Source organism: Antechinus flavipes, chromosome 3 (genome assembly GCF_016432865.1).
Source record: "Antechinus flavipes isolate AdamAnt ecotype Samford, QLD, Australia chromosome 3, AdamAnt_v2, whole genome shotgun sequence".
Lineage (NCBI taxonomy): Eukaryota > Metazoa > Chordata > Mammalia > Dasyuromorphia > Dasyuridae > Antechinus > Antechinus flavipes.
In genome coordinates this window covers 605,386,247-605,404,231 of record NC_067400.1, presented here as the reverse complement: position 1 = coordinate 605,404,231, position 17,985 = coordinate 605,386,247, and the positions used below count along the sequence as shown (strand labels likewise).

Sequence of the window (17,985 nt, the reverse complement as noted above, 5' to 3'; positions counted from 1 at the left end):
GCAAGTGCTGTCCGCATCCTATAAATTTCAGGGCCCTAGGACATAACCCTTGTCACGCTGCCCTAGGAGCAGTTTGGGCATTAATATTAAGCGAAAAAGAAACTGAATGTTCTTCATTCAATCCATCCATCCCTTCATATTCCCTTGGGCATGAAATGGAATACTCTCATCCCTTTCCCAGGTCATCTCCTAAAGACCCTCCTTACCTCACGACCCCCCCCAGGGGTTAAAGCTGCCATGGTTTTGCCATCCTGACCCTTCTCATAGGTTTCTCTTGCATCCTTCTCACTGTCCTTGAATTGCAAGTATCTTGTGTACGTCTCACTACCTTCTTCTCGCGCGCTCAGGTTGGGAGCTGCCTCCTTTCCGAGCTGTCCATGCTATGAATTCCCTTTCTACTAGAATTGAAGATCCCTGGGGGACGGTCTCTGTCATCAGAGCCCTAATGAGCAATGTGGGGGTCCGGAGCCAAGAGGGTAAGCAGACCCGCACTCGTGGCAAGCGGGCAGGAGCGTCCCTCCAACCAGCTTTGTGCCTTACATGAAGGCATGTGACATAACCTGTGCTCACACGTGTGCCTGCAAACGCACAAAAACACGTGCACACATACGTATTTAGTTACAGTAAAGACAGACACACAGAAAACTCGTTTGAATAATGAATGAGCAGGAAAAGCGGATTCTGAGGAGAGTGCTGCAGCTCAGGAAGGTGCTAGGATGAATTCGTACATGAGATTGTGTATGTGTGTGTATGTGTGTGTGTGTGTGTGTGTGTGTGTGTGTGTGTGTGTGCGTGTGCAATAAAGGAGAGGGGGAGGAAGGGAGAGAGAAAGAGGAGAGATGGAGAAAGAGGAAAAGCAAAGCCAGAGAGCAGAGACAGACAGTGGGAGATAAACACACACGCAGAGGTAGAGACAGATACAGAGACAGAAACAAAGAGACAGACAGACAAAGACAAAGAGAGATAGAAACAGTGAGAGACAGAGAGAGGCAGAGACAGAGACAGAAAGACAGGGACACAGACACACACACACACACACACACACACACACACACAGATAGAGAGACAGAGAGACAGAGACAGAGAGAGACAGAGACAGAGAGAGAGACAGAGAGAGAGAGAGACAGAGAGAGGCAGAGAGAGAGAGCAATTCATCTGCCTAAAGAAACTCCTATTGAGGAGGAACTTTTTCAGATGTGACTTCCTCATTAATTAAGATGCACAAAGGCTAAATAACTCCTCCAGGACCATACAACTAATTAAATGCCTGGGATAGGATTTGAATCCAGGTCTTCATGACTTCTAAGCCAACTCTTTCCAGAGATGTCAAACATACCACTGAACATTTGGTCCACAACTGAATTAGAATTTCATTGGAAGAGGCAGCTAGATGGTACAGTGGATAGAGCACTGGCCCTGAAGTCAGGAAGACCCTCAGACACCTAGCACAGTAATAGCTGTGTGGCTATGGACAAGTCACTTAACCCCAATTGTTCTGCAAAAAAAAATTTAATTAGGAAATAGTTGGGATTTTTTAATGAAAGAAAATACAAAAACAGTGTTAATGTGTGGTTTTCTAAGTCAATAAGCTGCCATCAAAAAAGGATTTAGTGGCTCTATTTCTACCTGAATTTGACCCTGATCTTTGCTTTGCTGGCTTCCCTCATTCTATGCTTCTCTTAAGAGTGGAGGAGTTGCTGATTTCTACTAGGAGACAAGATTTCTCCATCTCTTTTTCCTTCTTTCCTTCCTTCCTTCCTTCCTTCCTTCCTTCCTTCCTTCCTTCCTTCTTCCTTCCTTCCTTCCTTCCTTCCTTCCTTCCTTCCTTCCTTCCTTCCTTCCTTCCTTCCTTCTTTCTTTCTTTCTTTCCTTCTGTCTCTCCTTCCTTCCTTCATTCTTTCTCTCCTTCTATCTCTTTCCTTCCTTTCCTTCCTTCATTTCTTTTTTCTTTCTTTCTTTTCCCTTTTTCTATCTTTTTGTCTCTCTCAATATGTTTTTGTCTAGCTGTCTTTCCCTCTCTCTTTCACACTCTCTTCCTCTTTCCTTCCTTCTTCTCAATTTCTCTGTGTCTCTATTGCTTTAGCTTTCTCTGTCCCTTCGGCTCTGTGTCTCTCTGGCTCTCTGTATATATCTCTCTGATTCTGTTGCTCCATCACACACAAGTTTTAAGAGGACAGAATAGGTTTCATCTTATATCTTTGTATCAGCACTGCCTAAAACAATGTCTGGCACCTAATAGGCGCTTTAATAAATACTTGTTAAATCTAATTGAATTGAAGCTCTAGGTCCCCCTTGGCCACTTCCAGGCCATGCAACCTTGAACATCCTTCAGCCTCAGTCTTCTCACTTCCAAAATGGAAACTCTGGTACTTGGTTGTCCAGTGGAAAGCTATTTGGCGTGAAGATCCTGTGTACTTCTGGTGTTTATTATTATTTTTTTATGGCCAGTGGGCCCCTACTTCCATCTCTAGTCCTTTGAGTTTTTCCACTCACTGTCACAGCCTAATCAAAGAAAAAAGATGTGGTCCCTGCCCCCACAAGTCAGTAATTTAAGTGCCCAATCTCGGACAATGAAGGGCTTTTCCACTCGTACCAAGATATTCAGTTGCATCCCCAGATCGAGCTGTCATGGGAGATCATCGGAGAAGTCACGCCCGGCTGCTTTATGGTCTCCCAGAAGCCCTTCCCTGTCTACTCTAGCCTTCCAGTCAATCATGACTGCTTCTCTCAGCTTCTGCAAAATGCAGGGACCCCCTGAGCAAAGGATGCAGACGATCCGCTGATACCCAACTCACATCACCAGGGACTGATTTGTCAGCTGCTGTCCAGAACGGCGTGAGGGAGTGAGCAAAGGGCCGGCTTTCTGGGTTCTGGTCCTGGCTGCTATATCATAGCCGGGGGACCCTTAGCAAATTATTTCCCTTATGAGAACTCCCAGAAAATTTCTCTAAGAGTAGAAAAGTGTATGATCTGCTTCACCTGATATGTCACTGCAATCACAATCTGGACACTTTCCTCCAATAAAATCGCTCCTATTGGGGATACAAGTTCAAAAATGATGTAGAGATTTATTTTCTTTTGGAGCTGACCTGTGACTTCAACGATATAGGGAAACATCATCCTTGATTTGGAATCCCTGAATCATTCAGACAAGCACCTGTTTTATCTCTTTATTTGTTTCTTTTTCTTTTAATTTTTTTTTTGCACCTGCCTTAGCTTATCTATTAAAAGTAATGTTATTTATCCAAGGTCACACAGCCAGACTGATATGCAGACAGGTCTCAGTCCCAGATCCCTGAGACTTTAAAGCTAGTTTGTATATCCCCACTCTCCTATTCCCCTTTGCCTTTAATTGGAGATTCTACCATGTGCAAACTGAACAAAGACAATTTAATTGGAGGAAAAACCTGCTGTTAACAACTAAAGGAAATGGGGGGGGGAGGGGGGAAGAAAAAAAAAAAAAAAGAAAATCAGGAAAATCTTCCTGGTTAGTGATGATGATCCTTGAAGGAAACTAAGGTTCCTAAGAAGCTGAGGTGGAAGAAAAGGAATGGGGAGTGTTGGGGGGAGGGGGAGCCTGGGCAAAGGGATGGAGGTAGGAAATGGAATTCTGAGTTTGAGTAAGTCACTTAAATGTTTACTCTATAAAATATGGGAAGGGGTTTGGATGTTCTAGCCTCAGAGATCTATTCCTGCTTTAAATGTATGATTCTAGGTCCAAAATCTAGGGAGTTGTGACTTTAAAAAAAAATCTCTCTCAAAGAAAAGCACGTCTCCATGGGGAGATGTTAAGGTGGGGAGGGGTGGCTAGGGGGTGGGGAGTGGAGGGATTGGAGAAAGCATTTGAATATTTCAAGATTATTTTTCCTCCTGATGGGACTAACAAAGCGGCAGGCCCAGTCTCAAGCTATGATGGTCAGACATGTGGCTTTCAGGGGGAGCGCGAGGTACAAAAATGACTTGAAAGCCTTCTCTCTGGGAAATATGTTTCCCTTCTCTTAGGACAAATGATGTGAATTACAAAACTGATGAATGGCCCATGTTTCAAGAAGTCATTCAGAGTGATCAGATGACAGGATCCGACGTCCCACACAATAGCACCTCCCCGGAGTTCAGCGTGTTAGGGTTTTAGTCTTAGCTGAATGACTGCAAGTGAAAATCCTCCCATCTTTGTTCGGCCTGGCAACCTTTCTCCTTATTAGCCCTGGAGGGGAGAGAGAAAATCTATTGGATAAGAGAACTATCTGATAATAGAGCTATTGTGAGGGGGACCCCAGAGGAAAAAAAAGAGAACAGAGACTTTAAGAGAATATTGCTGACAAGTGGACTTTGTCTGCTCAGTCCTAGTGGCTCACCAGAGAGTGATGAGAAAAAGGCTTCATTTGGGAAAAGGGGGAAGGGGGGAGGGAGGGAGAGGAGGGAAATCAATGAGGGCGGGATGGGGGGGGAGGAAAGCTCAGAAAAATGGGTCAAAGAAAGATCTGTTTTCTGTTTTTTTTTAATGGTTTTTTACAATTACCAATTAGCTTCATTGGGGCCTGATCAGTCTACCCATTTTTGAGAGAGAGAACTAATTTCAGCGTGGATGATGATGTTTCGGCCAGATGTGGGGCCTGTGAGCCATCCACGTGGGCTGTCGCCCAAAAGAGAGGTAAGAGGGACTTTGGCCTTCGGCTCTGTGGTCCTGCGTGACCTTGAGCAAGTGACCTTCTGGTGTCGCCTTTGTAAAAAGAGACCATAGTAGGAAATGGCCTCTGAGGGTCTTTTCAGGTCTGGATGGAGGAAGTGGCCAAGTTGGGATTCAAACTAACCTAATGGTCTTTCTTCCTTACCGTGAGCCATTATCAGGATTAAGGTGGGAAAGAACCCCAAGAGTTGCTTTGTTATTTAGCCCTGTCCTACTATTCTTAACCCCATTTTGGGTTTTCATGGTAGAGATATTGAAGTGGTTTGCCAGGTCATTTTACAGATGAGGAAACTGAGGCACACAAGATTAAGTGACTGGCCCAGAGTCATACAGCTCGTAACTTTGTAATTTCCTTCTCAGCTCATTTTACAGATGAGGAAACTGAGGCACACAAAGACAAGTGACTGGCCCAGAGTCATACAGCTAGTGATTTTGCCATTTCCTTCTAGCTCATTTTACAGATGAAGAAACTGAGGCACACAAAGATAAATGATTGCCCAGAGTCATAGGGCCAGTAACTTCACCATTTCCTTCTTCAGCTCATTTTACAGATGAGAAAACTGGGCAAATCAGGTAAGTGACTTGACTTGGCCAGGGTCACACAGCCAGTAATTGTCTGAGGTTGGATTTGAACTCAGAAGATGAGTCTACCTGACTCTATGCTCTGTGCACTCTGATGCCCCTGGCTGCCTCTTTATTCCTGACCATGAACCATTATGGGGTTAAGGCTGGAAGGACCCCTGGCAATATAGGTGAGGCAATCCGATGTAGAACACTGGCTCTACAAAAGAGTTCAGGTTCCAGTCTCACTTCTGACACTACCAGTGGGCTTTGGGGGGAATCACTCCGACTCCTTTGGCCTCCACTGGCTCATTTTTGCTGTGCTTTGCCCTTCATCCTCCAAGAGGACCATGATGTCAGGGAAGTGAATTGGATTGAGGGCGGGAGGGCTGAACGAGGTCACTTGCCTCACTTTCCCCTTCAGAACCATCTGGTGCAGTGGAAGATCTAGATCAGGGCGACTGGAGAGGACCATCCTGACCTTTAGGTGATGGATCTGCATCACTTGGTCCCCTCCAGACCTATATGCCCAAGTTACCTAGTTCACAATAATGAAAATAAAATTGCTAAAACAGTCAGGTGCCTTGTGACTATCATGACCCACCTGGGCCTTGGGGAGGAGATGAGGAAATGTACCTCCTTCCTTCCCTTGTAGAGATAGGGGCTGTGGGCAACATATCTTGTCAATTGAGGTAACTGCTTGGATGCAAGGGAAACATCCTTGGTTGGTGATGGGGATATGGCTATCTGGAAACTACTGTCATATGAATAAGATTTTAAAATAAAGTCAGGAGGTTGGAGACCGGGGCTAAGAGAGATCTAGGAGGCTATCTAGTCCTGTCATCAGAGGGAAACTGAGGCCTAAGAAATGAAATGATTTGCCCAACAGTAGCATTTTAATCCAGATCCTCTTCCTCCAGAGCTAGTATTCTTTCTATTGTACTTTCCTATCATCCAGCTCACTCTCATTGTACAGATGAAGAAATTGAGGCATAGAGAGAAGGGATTTGCTTAAGGTCACACAGGAAATAAAAAAGGGGAGCCAGGAGTCTCACTCTGGTGTCTTGCCTCCAAACTCAGTAATTCTGCAACCTTTGGCCTCCCTTCCATCCAAGTGTGTAAGGCCATCTTACACTGTTTCCATTTGTGTAGGGACATCTGGAAGCTATGGATTTCCAAGGAAAACTGGGGACCATGAAAATCACTTTTCCTGTCCCTCAGTGATGCTTCTGTATTTTTCTGATTCTACAGAGAAGGTGAGACCCTCCCCTACTCTCCACCTGCCATGCTCTGAATACCCTCCCTCACCTTGGCCCCTTAGAACCCATGGCTTTTTCCAGAAGGTAACTCAGCTGCTGCTTCCTTTAAGGGGCTGTTTCTGTTCCCCTTCCTACCTTCCTCCAACCCAGAAATCATCTTGTACAAACTGCAACCTCTTTGACTCAAATTTCAGGAGTTTTTCTTTTTCCAGTTCAATATTTATTAAGCACCAGGAGATTATCTCCAAGTTTTCCTGTTTCTCCTTTGTTTATAAAGTGGAAGGGAGGGAGGGAAGAAGGAAGAAAGGAAGGCAGAAGGGAAGGAAGGAAGGCAGAAGGAAAGGAAGGAAAGCAGGAAGGAAAGGAAGGAAGGAAGGAAGGAAAGGAAGGAAGGAAGGAAGGAAGGAAGGAAGGAAGGAAGGAAAGAAGGAAAGAAGGAAGGAAGGGAAGAGGGAAAGAAGGGAGGAAGGGAGGAAGGAAGGAAGGAGAGAAGGGAGGGAGGAAGGGAGGAAGGGAGGGAGGAAGGATGGCAGGGAGGAAGGAAGGCAGAAGGGAAGGAAGGAAGAAGGAAGGAAGAAAAGCATGAAGAAAAAAAGGGAGGGAGAAAGGAATACAAGAAATAAAGAAAAAGGAAGAAAAAGTGAAGGAAGGGAGGGAGAAAGGAAAAAAGGAAGAAAGGAAGGAAGGAAGGAAGGAAGGGAGGAAGGAAGGAAGGAAGAAGGAAGGAAGGAAGGAAGGAAGGAAGGAAGGAAGGGAGGAAGGGAGGGAGGGAGGAAGGAAGGCAGAAGGGAAGGAAGGAAGGAAGGAAGGAAGGGAAGAGGGAAAGAAGGGAGGGAGGAAGGAAGGAAGGAAGGAAGGGAGGAAGGGAGGAAAGAAGGAAGAAAGAAGGAAGGAAGGAAGGAAGGAAGAAGGAAGGAAGGAAGGAAGGAAGGAAGGAAGGAAGGAAGGGAGGGAGGGAAGGAGGGAGGGAGGAAGGGAAGGAAAGGGAAGGGCAGTCATAGACACAGGAAGCAGCTAGTGAGGTGCCTTGGCACGCCAGAGCAGCCCGTGCCAGCTGGTTGGGCATCTGCTAGGCGCTTTGCCCCGGGCTGGACAGCCAGTGTCCTCCTGCTGCCAAAGGGATGAGTCCCCAGCCCCCAGCTCTCCAGCGGGAACAGACGTCTCCTGTTGGGCCGCTGCCCCCCTCCCCCGCTCGGGTCTTTCTCCCCTTCCGCGCCGAGACATAAAAGTCCCTGTCACAAGCCGGCTACCCGCGCGGCTGCCCCGTATTAAGGTCACAGCAGAGCCCTCTCCTGGCCTGCTCCCAAGGCGGGAAATGCCCGAGTGGAGCCTGGGATTATGTAATAGGTCAAGGAAAGAAACTGAGGAGAGGATGACAAGGGGGCCCGTTGTGGGCGACAGACCTCCCACTTGAAACGCGCCTTGGAGGAGAAGCGGCGCCGCCGCCCCCGCCGGGAGACAATGGAAGGCAATCTCCTAGCGGCAGGTGCACGTCTCGAGCCTGCGATGAGGGGGAGGGGCGGATTCAAAACCCACATTGGCGGGGGGAGGTCAGAGCTCTGCTGAAAGGGCAGCTAGGTGGGTGAGGGGGCCCGAGCTGGAGGCAGGGAGACCTCCCGGGCCTCCCCCAGAATCTCCACCGAGCCCCGCAGGCGGCGGCTGGCTATTCCCTGAGGAGGCTGTGGAAGGGAGTCTTGCTCCAGTGTGGCCCCCAAATCCTGCCGCCCTCCCTGTCCCTTCCCCAGCCCCCTGGCCCAGCTCTAGGAGCATCAGACGCTGTAAAAAGTCGGAGGAGGCTGAGACCAGCGGGCAGGAGGGGCCCAGCGCTCCCCCATACTCGGGCCTCAGACCTTCATGTGGGGGCTGGAAGAGAGGGAGTCTGGTCAGTCACACTGAGCTTCCAAGTTCCCGCTAACTTACCCTTGGTCATGGGGAAATCACTTTCTTTCAACTCTCAGTTTCCCTTCCTGTAAAACCAGAGGGTTGCAGCCTAATTCCAACTGTTTTGTTTCTTTTCTGAACTTCATTATTCACAAGAAGAATATATTATTGAGAGAATTTTGAGCTTTGGGTCACAGGAAAAAGGTCCCAGAGGAGGGACTCCTACCTCTCTCTACCTTCTTAGCAGATACCGGAGGGACTCCTGAATAGGAATAGACATGATTTCTACAGAAAATACATAGGCTTAAATGTGTGGACTTAAAGGATGCCATCAGAAGGGGGGCAGAAGCCAGAAATCCACGATATCTTTTTTTAAAATCATGGGGGGAAATCTGAAACAAAAAAAGTTTCTTTCTCTTCTTCTCCCTAAAAAATCCTCCCTTTTCCTTATATTTAATTTTCATTTATTCTAAAATTGATGCTCATTTAATTTTTCTTAGAAGTGATTTTCATTTTCCTTATATGTAACGCAACAGTGGCCAACCATAGCCTCTGACACAAATAAAGCTAGAGGGCGTAATATCTATCTAGTTGTCAGGTGGACCACATTTCGACTTAGAAAACCAATAATTAATATTATTTAATGCTGTATTTTTTTTTTAAACTTGTTTTTGTTAAACATTTCCCCATGGTGTTTTAGTCTGGTTCTGCATTCAGGAGTGTTGGGTCATGGGAGTAAATAACTCTCATGCAAGGGATAGAAGCACTTGGATCAAGAAGACATCAGTTCAGATACTTCCTCAGGAAGTCTCTTTAACCACTGCTTGCCTCAGTTTCTCCATCTGCAAAATGGGAAAGGTAGTCATCCCTACTTCCCAAGATTATTGTGAGGATCAAATGAGGCATCTGTAAAAGTCTTAAAGCACACAATGTGTGTCTAAGAGGAAGAAGTTGGGTTAGCAGTCCCAAATCCCCTAGATTCCGGGGTACCCATAGATGCACTCTAACTGCTCCCTCCTTTAGGGGAGCAGCTCTCCACAGAGATCAAGTGGTGGGTGTGCTATATCCGAGAGCGGTCACCAGAGGGCAGAGTGTCCTCAGATTTCTATACTGCCTGCTAAAGGACAGTAGATTTAACAATAACTGATCTCTAAATGATGTTTTCAAGTTTACAAAAGGTTTTGCAAACATGATAAATTGGTGCATGCAATTGTGCATTGTGATGCAATTGGAAGAAAAGTGACTCTGGAGTCCAAGAACCCCGGTTTAAATCTTGCCTCTGATTCTTATTAGCTGTGTAGTCTTGGGGACTTCCCTTAACCTGGATGGGGGCAAGGTGACTGTCTCCCTATAGTCCGAAGGCAAACTCCCTGGGGTCAGTACTAAGACATGGGGTGGGGAAAGGGATAAGAAGGTAGGAATTATGCATTTGGCAAATTACTTTATTTTTATTTGTCTTATTTCATATAATAATTTATATATTTATATAAAATAAATTTATTATTTTTAAATTACTACGTGTGGGGCACTAAATAATTTACAAATACCACCTCAAATTTTATCTTCACACCAACCTTGGGAGGGAGGTGCTATTATTCTTCCCATTTTACAGAAGAGGAAACTGAGGTCAATAGAGGTTATGATCACCCAGTTTCAAAGGGCAAATAAGTGTCTGAAGCTGGATTTGAACTTCCTCTAGAACCGGTGCCATCTAGATTCCTATGCCTTCCTTAATAAATGCTTATTCAAAGATTGGTGATCCTTATGATGTCCCTGTAAAGTAGGCTTGTCATTATTCCCATTTTTACAGATGGGGAAACTGAGGCAAACAAGGTGAAGTCACTTGCTCAGGGTCATGCAGCTTGTGGTTTTCCATTTCCTTCTCCAGCTTGTTTTACAGAGGAGGAAACTGAGGCAGACAGTGTTATGTGAGATGCTCAGAATCCCCCAGCTAGCAAGTGTCTGAGGTCATATTTGAACTCCAGAAGCTGAGTCCTCCTGCTCCACATCCAGTGCACCATCTAAATGCCCTTAAACTCTATATAAATATTATTATTATTATTATAGCAGTAGCAGAATTTTTTTGAGCTAGAGAACAGCCAAAACAATTTATGTGAAATGTTCTGTAAATATTTAAGCACTATAAATTATTGGTTTATTATTATTATTATTATTATTGTAGGAGTAGTAGAGAGAATTTTAGACATAGAAAACCGCAGCAGAGACTTGGATGAAAAGCACTCTGTTTCCAACTACTGGACACGGTTTCTCATTAATCCAAGGGCTTTTCAGGTACCATGAACCTGAGGGGTCTTGGGGGAAGCTGAGGGCAGTCATGCAGCTCCAGAACATCCAGAACATCCAGGACCAACCACACCTGCCCTGCCAATGTTGACACAGCTTGGGGGTCCCTGCAATACCCACCTTGAAACAGCAGAGGGCGGGGCAGAGTCCCCACTCAGCCGGCTTGGGCAAAGGGAGAAGGAATGATGGGGAGAGTGCAAGGGGAGAAAACATTCTTCTCCATCTGATAGTGGAAAAGGAGACTTTTAACTTTCCATGCATGAGAGGAAGAGCCCTAAGGGGAAGCACCGGAAACAGCAGCTGATCCCCATCATGCAATAGCCCAGTGTCATGGGAAGGATGCTGAATCTGAGAACGGAGGATCTGGACTCAATCTCAATCCTTGCTCCTTGCTCCTTGTGACTTCTAATAAGTCACTCTCTCTCCCTCCGGCCTCAGTTTCCCCATCTACAAAATGAGGGGTGGCCTCCAAGGTCCCTTTCCAGCTCTGAATCTCTGATTCTGTGACTTCCTTGGGCCTCAGTTTCCCCATCTGTAAAATGAGGACGGTTAGCCATGTACAGAACAGAGTAAGTGTTTAATAAGTGTTTATTGATATTCAGCCCTTATACTAGATGGTATTTGAGGTCCCTCTCCAGTTCCAAATCTATCTGGGCTTCAGTTTCCCCATCTGTAAAATGAGGAAAGTTAGCCATGTACAGAACATAGTAGGTGTTTAATAAGTGTTTATTGATATTCAGCACTTACACTTTCCAACTTCAAATCTATGATCCTATGATTTTCCTGAGCCTCAGTTTCCCCATCTGTAAAATGAAGAAGATTAGCCATGTACATACAGAGTGTTTAATAAGTATCTATTGATATTCAGTGCTTATACTAGGTGGTATTTGAGGTCCCTCTCCAGTTCTAAATCTGTGATCCTACGACTTCCCCGGGCTTCATTTTCTCCATCTGTAAAATGTGGAGGGTTAGCCAAGTACAGAACAAAGTAAGTGTTTAATAAGTGTTTACTGATATTTTGTGCTTATACTATATGGTATTTGAGGTCCCTTTCCAGCTCCAAATCTTTGATCCTGTGACTTCCCTGGGCCTCAGTTTCCCCATCTTATAAAATGAGGAAGATTAGCCATGTATAGAACGTAGTAGGTGTTTAATAGGTGGTTATTGATTTCAATACTTAGACTAGATGGCTTCCAAGGTCCCTTTCCACCTTCAAATCTCTGATGTGACTTCCCTGGGCCTCAGGTTCCCCATCTTGTAAAATGAGGAGGGCTGGACTAAAAGGCACCTTCATTTCTTTCCAGCTCTGGGTGTAGGATCTAACAATATAGCGGGGACTCAGGCCTCGCAGCACTGAAAGGGAACTGGGATCCCAGGTAAGTTGGAGTTGGAGTGGACCCAGGATGCTATGCCTCTGAAAGGGATTCCCACCTCTTGAGTGCCCAGGAGCCCTCCAGGGAAGGGGAGGTCACCATCCTTCCTGTGTTCCCTGTTCACTTTTGGGGGACTCAAAATTGTTGGAAGTTAATTTTTGTTCCTCTGATCACCAGCTTATATTTACTTCTTTGTAACTTAGATCCCTCTCCCTGGATCCTGGCGTCTGGGACCGAGTACAATAACGGCCCTTCTCCAGCACAGCCCCTCAGAGGGTGGCCAGCTCTCTTGTCCCCCAGGGGGACCCCCTTCACTCTGCCGGCTGCACCCCTCTGGATGTACCTAGCTGATGAATGGGAAGCACCAGGAGAGGTTAAGGAAGAAAACAGGCTGATTAACAGGTGAGTTAATCCCTCAGTGAAAAGACATTAGGTGAACAGCTGCACTAAATTTGAGGATACTTTGGAAGGCTGCAAACCAGTTGGAGTCAGAGAACTGGATCTATCTTTGCTTCTCTTCTCCAGGCTCCCTTTCATCATCTGGAACATTAAATTGTAATATCCTTGAAGGCAGGAACTTGTCTAGTGCCTCTTTTTGTATTCCCATTGCTGAGCCGGTAGCATGTTTATTGATGACTAATTTAGCACAGTGTCCAGCACATAGTAGGTGCTCAAGAAATGATTATTAATAGCCAGAGCGTTGTACAGATTGAGTTCCTTTCCCCTCAGAGCTTCTTCCAGTAAGGAAATCATAAGTTTTCTGTCCCAGCACTAAAATAGGATTCCCAATTCTTGACACTATAGCACATAGTAGGTGTTTAATAAATATTTATCAATGGCCAGAACTTAGCAAAGTGTCCAGTACATAATAAGTGTTCAACAAATTGATATTCATTTCTTAGCGATACCTAATCTATAGTAGGCGTTTAATAAATGTTTATCAATGGCCAGAGCTTAGCGCAATATCCAGCACATAGTAGGTATTTAATAAATGTTTATTGAGGTGCAATGTTTAGCACAGTGCTCGATACATAGTAGGTGCTTCATGTTTATTAATGGCCAGAGCTTAGCGCAGCGCTCAGCACACAGAAGGTGTTTAATAAATATTTATTGTTGTTCAGTGCTTAGCACAGTGCCCAGCATATAGTAAGTGCTTAATAAATTTCTATTGATATTCAATGATTAGCATAGCGCACAGTAGGTACTTAATACATGTTTGCTTATCGAGAGGCTGAAAGAGTTGGGCTCTGTGATCTTTAGGGTTCTTTCCAGCTATAAACCTAGGATCCTAATATGAAGCCCCCTCCCCAAAACTAACATAGACCCCGGCTGCATGAATTGAAAGAAGACACACACAGTGCTGGGAGATGGGGTGCAGAGGACTTGGCTGGCGGCATCAGAGCCAGAGTAACCTGGACTCAAATCTCATCCACAGACTAGCCGTGTGACCTTAGGCAATATCCCTGCTCCCCTCAGCGCCCCCCACCACTTCGGAGGTAGCTCTCTAGGAGAGTCTAATTTGCTCTGGCAGATTGAGTTCCCTAGGAGCTTCTTCCACTCTGCCCCAGCGCCTAGAACAGAGTTCCCAATTCTTGCCACCATAGCTCATGAAGGAACATGGACAGGTAACTTGTTCAAAGAACAGGAAAGCAGTTCCTTTTAAGAAAGATTGAAGGGGAGAGAAAAAGACTGAACCTCCATCATCTAGAAAAAGTAGCCATACAGCAGGGAGAGCTGGGGGAGAGGTGGTCTGGGTACACAGAGGAGACAGTTGTTCCCCTGCCGCCTAGAGAGGTGCACAGCTATCACAGCTCTCCACAGGTCAGGAAGCTTGGGGAAAGGCAGATAAGAACTGGGGTGGAGGAGCGGGAAGAGGGCAAGGGGGAAGAGGACAAGCGGACAGAGGGCAAGCGGACAGAGGGCAACATGAAACCACAGAATTGCCTAGAGGAAGTATCAATCATCAACATTTATTGAGGAACTACTAGGTTAGTGGTTCTTAGTTAATCTGGGTCTGAAAAAAATTAAAGATATATTTGTAATAATTTCTTCATTATATCAATTAATTATATATAATTATGATATATAATTAATTATATTAGTTAATTATATATTATTATATAATTGTAAGATATATTTTTAAACTATTTCAATTGTTGGGTTTTTTAAAAACATAAATCTTATGTATTTTGTTATATGTATTTAAAAACACGACTCCAGAAAGAGATCTATAAGCTTTACCAGGCTGCCAAAGTGGTCTAGGACACAGAAAAGGAGAATTCCTGCGCCGGGTTCCGCACCCTGAGTGAGGAGCTGCCCTATCTACAGAGAAGAAGCTCCCATCCTCCTCCTGCCCACATGCATGTGTATAGAAAGAGATCCACGGGGAGGCACAAACGATCGGCGTGTGTGCACATGCACACAGAATAAAAATGCAGGTATGCATGCAAATAAACACAGGGAACGAGCAGCCCTGCACACCCCCAAACATAAAAAAACCTGCAAACGTGCGCGGGTCTGGACCCAGGAATGAGCCGGATTTGGAGCCCCAAGCATGCATGAGAACTTTCTCGGGCCGGCGCGAGCATAATTCTGTGCATGCATTCAGACAGACGTGCACATCCCCTGGGCCGGCTACATGCGTGCAAGCACTCTCAAGTGCTGACTGAGAATCCTGTGAATCGCCGGACACTCATACATGGATCTTTGCAGGGAAACTTGCGCAGTCACACACACACACACACACACACACACACACACACACACACACACACACACGGAGCCACGAGCTTTAGACTTTCTTAAAGCGTCTTCGGAAGTTTCCCATGATTTTGGGGGGACCTCCTGTGCTGGGTCATTAAGAGACCAATCAGGGTGCTTCTTCATTGCGGGGGAGGGGGCGGAGAACGCCGCGGGAGGGCGAGCAGAGCCAGCGCGTGCCGAGCGTGAGGCACAGAGCCCTGGCCGCGGACTTTGCCCGGGGAGGTGGCCCAGCGGGCTCTGCTGTCACGTGGTTTCACCTCTACCTGGCGCGGCAGGTAAGCGGGGGGCGGGGCGGTGACGCAGAGTCCGGGGCTTCGGACCTCGGCCAGTCCCTTAGGTGCCTCCCCCCCTCCCCTCTCTACTGAGCTGACCGCGCCCCCTCCCAGACCGGGCCATATAAGCCCCGCCCCAGCCGGCCGCCAGGTAGGCAGGTGCGACCGCGCCGACCCCGCCCCGTCCTCCCTGTCCCCCCCTGAACCCCTCCCCCCCCGGACCCGCCTGGCTCAGCTCGGCTACCTCCGGCAGCCGGACCCACCCAGTCCCGCCGGCAACGAGCGCACCCCTGGCCAGGCTGCAGCCCGTGGACAGCCTAAGCCCCGCGGTCCCGGGCCGGCGGACAGGAAGTGGGAGGGGAGAGCTGGGGGAGGGGAGGGGACGGCCGGCGGCCCTGCCCTGGACTGAAGCGGACGGGACGCCACTGGACTCGCTCGGCGCTGGACGCTCGGATTCCCGGGGGCTGCGCCGGGGCGCAGGTGAGGACGCACCGGGGGTCAGGGCACGGGCGACGGGCCCACGCCGCTCCGAAACTCGCTAGCTTTCTTGCTTTCTTTTTTAACAGCTTTTGTGGGACTTTCCCTGCACGTCTTAGGAAAGGAGCGCAAGGCTGCGGGGCGCGCCTCAGAAGGGGCTTGGGCATGCGGGGTCCGGGCAGGAGAGCGGGGAGCACCGGGAAGGGAAAAGGACTGAGCTCCGGGAAAGAGCAGGGGGACCGTGGGAGTCTGATAACCGGTTTGGCGCCCCCCCATCGGCTTCCTTTCTGCTCTACCCAGGCTGCCCTCCCCCAAGGAATCCGACTGAGTCCTGGCCCCTGCCTCCGGGCTTTGGATTCGGGGGCGTCTCCCGCACCTCTCCTTCGCCCACTTTGTTCTTTCTCCGGGAGATGGAGAAAGTGGACTGAGATTAGACTTCTGGAAGGACTTCCTCCCGCTAGGGCTGCGTCCCTGGGAGGGGCTAGGGAGAGTTAATCTGGGGTTAATGTCTTACCTAATTGAGCTCTAAGCTTCGGAGAGCCTTCTCTACCTTGGGAATTCTCGGAGACTGGAATTGGGGGATGACTGGAAGTTGGGCGAGACCTCCTGGTGGGCTTTTCTGAGGCGCTTGGGAAGGGGGGAACTTTGCCGCCGGATCCTTCAGCTATCGAGCCTGCATTTGCAAAGTACTCAATACTTTTCTGTGCAAGTAGAACAGTTCCTAGAGCCTGCCAGTGTGCCAAATGCTTTCTATTTGTTATCCAGGGAAATAGATGCTATTATTATTCTTCCCCCCATTTTTATAGATTAGGAAAATTTGGCCCAGCGCCATTAAGAGTTTTCCTAATCTAAATCACAGTATTTTGAATGCTCTCCAGTGACTTCCCATTATTACTTCCAGAATCCAATTCCACTGTGTGCCATAGAGAGCCCTTTCTAATCTGACCTCTTCCTAATTTATTTCCCTTCTGGATCAAGCTTCATCTTCCTTCTCCATTCTTTTGCCGGGGCCCTTCCCCAGCCAAGAATGGTTCCCCCTCCTCCCTGACTTCCTTCTGAATAGATCTCAAATTCTGTCTTCTCTCCAAAGATCTTCCTTTATCCCTGTGATCACAAGCTATTTGCCTGCTCTTCCCGGGCCCCCCATTCCGTGAAGAAAGGGATTATTTTTATCTTTGCCTTTCTTTTAAATTCCACTGCTCAGGGAAGTTCCTGGCCCTGTTTAACTTAACTAGGAGTTAAGTGTCTGAGGCCACATTTGAACTTGGGATTTCCTAATTCTGCGATCACTGCTCTATCCACTGTTACAATCTAGCTGTCCCTCCTGTTCATTTGACATAGGAGGAAACTGAAGAGAACAGGGTAAAGGTCCTTACCCAGGGTCACCCAGCTAGTAAGTGTCTGAGGCAGAATTTGCGTTCAGGTCCAGTCCTGACCCCAGATCCCTTGTACCACCTAGCCCAAGTCATTAATTTCTTTGGTATGAAGAACTCCCATTCGAGTTAGAACCTTAAGAGATTGCCTGGGGTAAGGAGAGGTCAGAGGACATATTTAATAAACATTTACAAACCGTATCTAATTTGATCTTTACCCAGGCTCTTTGAAGTGGTATTCTCCCTCTTCTTTTGTAGAAAATGGAACTCTAAAGTGTTGTGAGTAGCCAAAATTCCCACCTATTTACTCATTAGATGTGGAATTCAAACTCATTAGATGTGGAATTCAAACTCATATCTTTCTGAATGAAGTCCAGCGTTCTGCCCACTGGGCCACTCAATCCCTCTCCTTTTTCTCTCTGTGCTGGCCAAGCCACTGAGAGACATCCACCTGATGCAGAACCGTGATTCCGGCAGTCTCTGGTCAGCATTCCCTTTTCATGTCCTTTGTAGCCCACGAGGCTCCAGGGATTTGAGAATCCAAGATTATGTGATGGAGAGCCAGTTCTCACTGCAGTCTCCAGGGTGGGCTTAGCCCTTGGGGGGTAGGGGGAGAGAATGTCTGTGCCTGAATTCTGACTGTTTCTATTTCTAGCTGGCCATTAGAGATTAGCCTTATAACTTACATCTCTATCTCCTTCCTATAAGAAAAGCTTTGTGTAGCGATGATAATACATTGCCTTGTGTCCGCAGTGCCTGCTGCAGGGGCTTCTCTGGGGTTGGGTGCCTTTATGTTCACAAGGAGAGAGAAAGAGAAAAAAAGAGACAGAAAGAGAAAGAAAGAGGGATCAGAGAGAGAGAGAGAGAGGGAAAAGAGACAGAAAGAGAAAAAGGGGGAGCAGAGAAAGAGGAAGAGGGAGAGAGAGAGAGAGAGAGAAAGAAAGAGAAAGAGAAGCTAGTTGGACAGATTCTTTCCTGAAAAACAAGTCTGATCTTTGGTTTGAGAGCAAAATTGTTCTGTGTATATTCATCAGA

At 47.0% G+C, this 17,985-nt stretch overlaps 1 protein-coding gene across 1 annotated transcript in view; it reads left to right on the top strand.

Annotated features, from left to right (window-relative positions):
* The first annotated feature begins 15,439 nt into the window (after positions 1-15,439).
* Positions 15,440-17,985, top strand: part of ARHGEF16 (Rho guanine nucleotide exchange factor 16) — a 65,849-nt gene continuing 63,303 nt past the window's right edge. The window contains exon 1 of the mRNA XM_051988746.1: positions 15,440-15,580. The gene's annotated coding sequence lies outside the window, so the exon portion shown is untranslated. The remainder of the gene's footprint in view (positions 15,581-17,985) is intronic.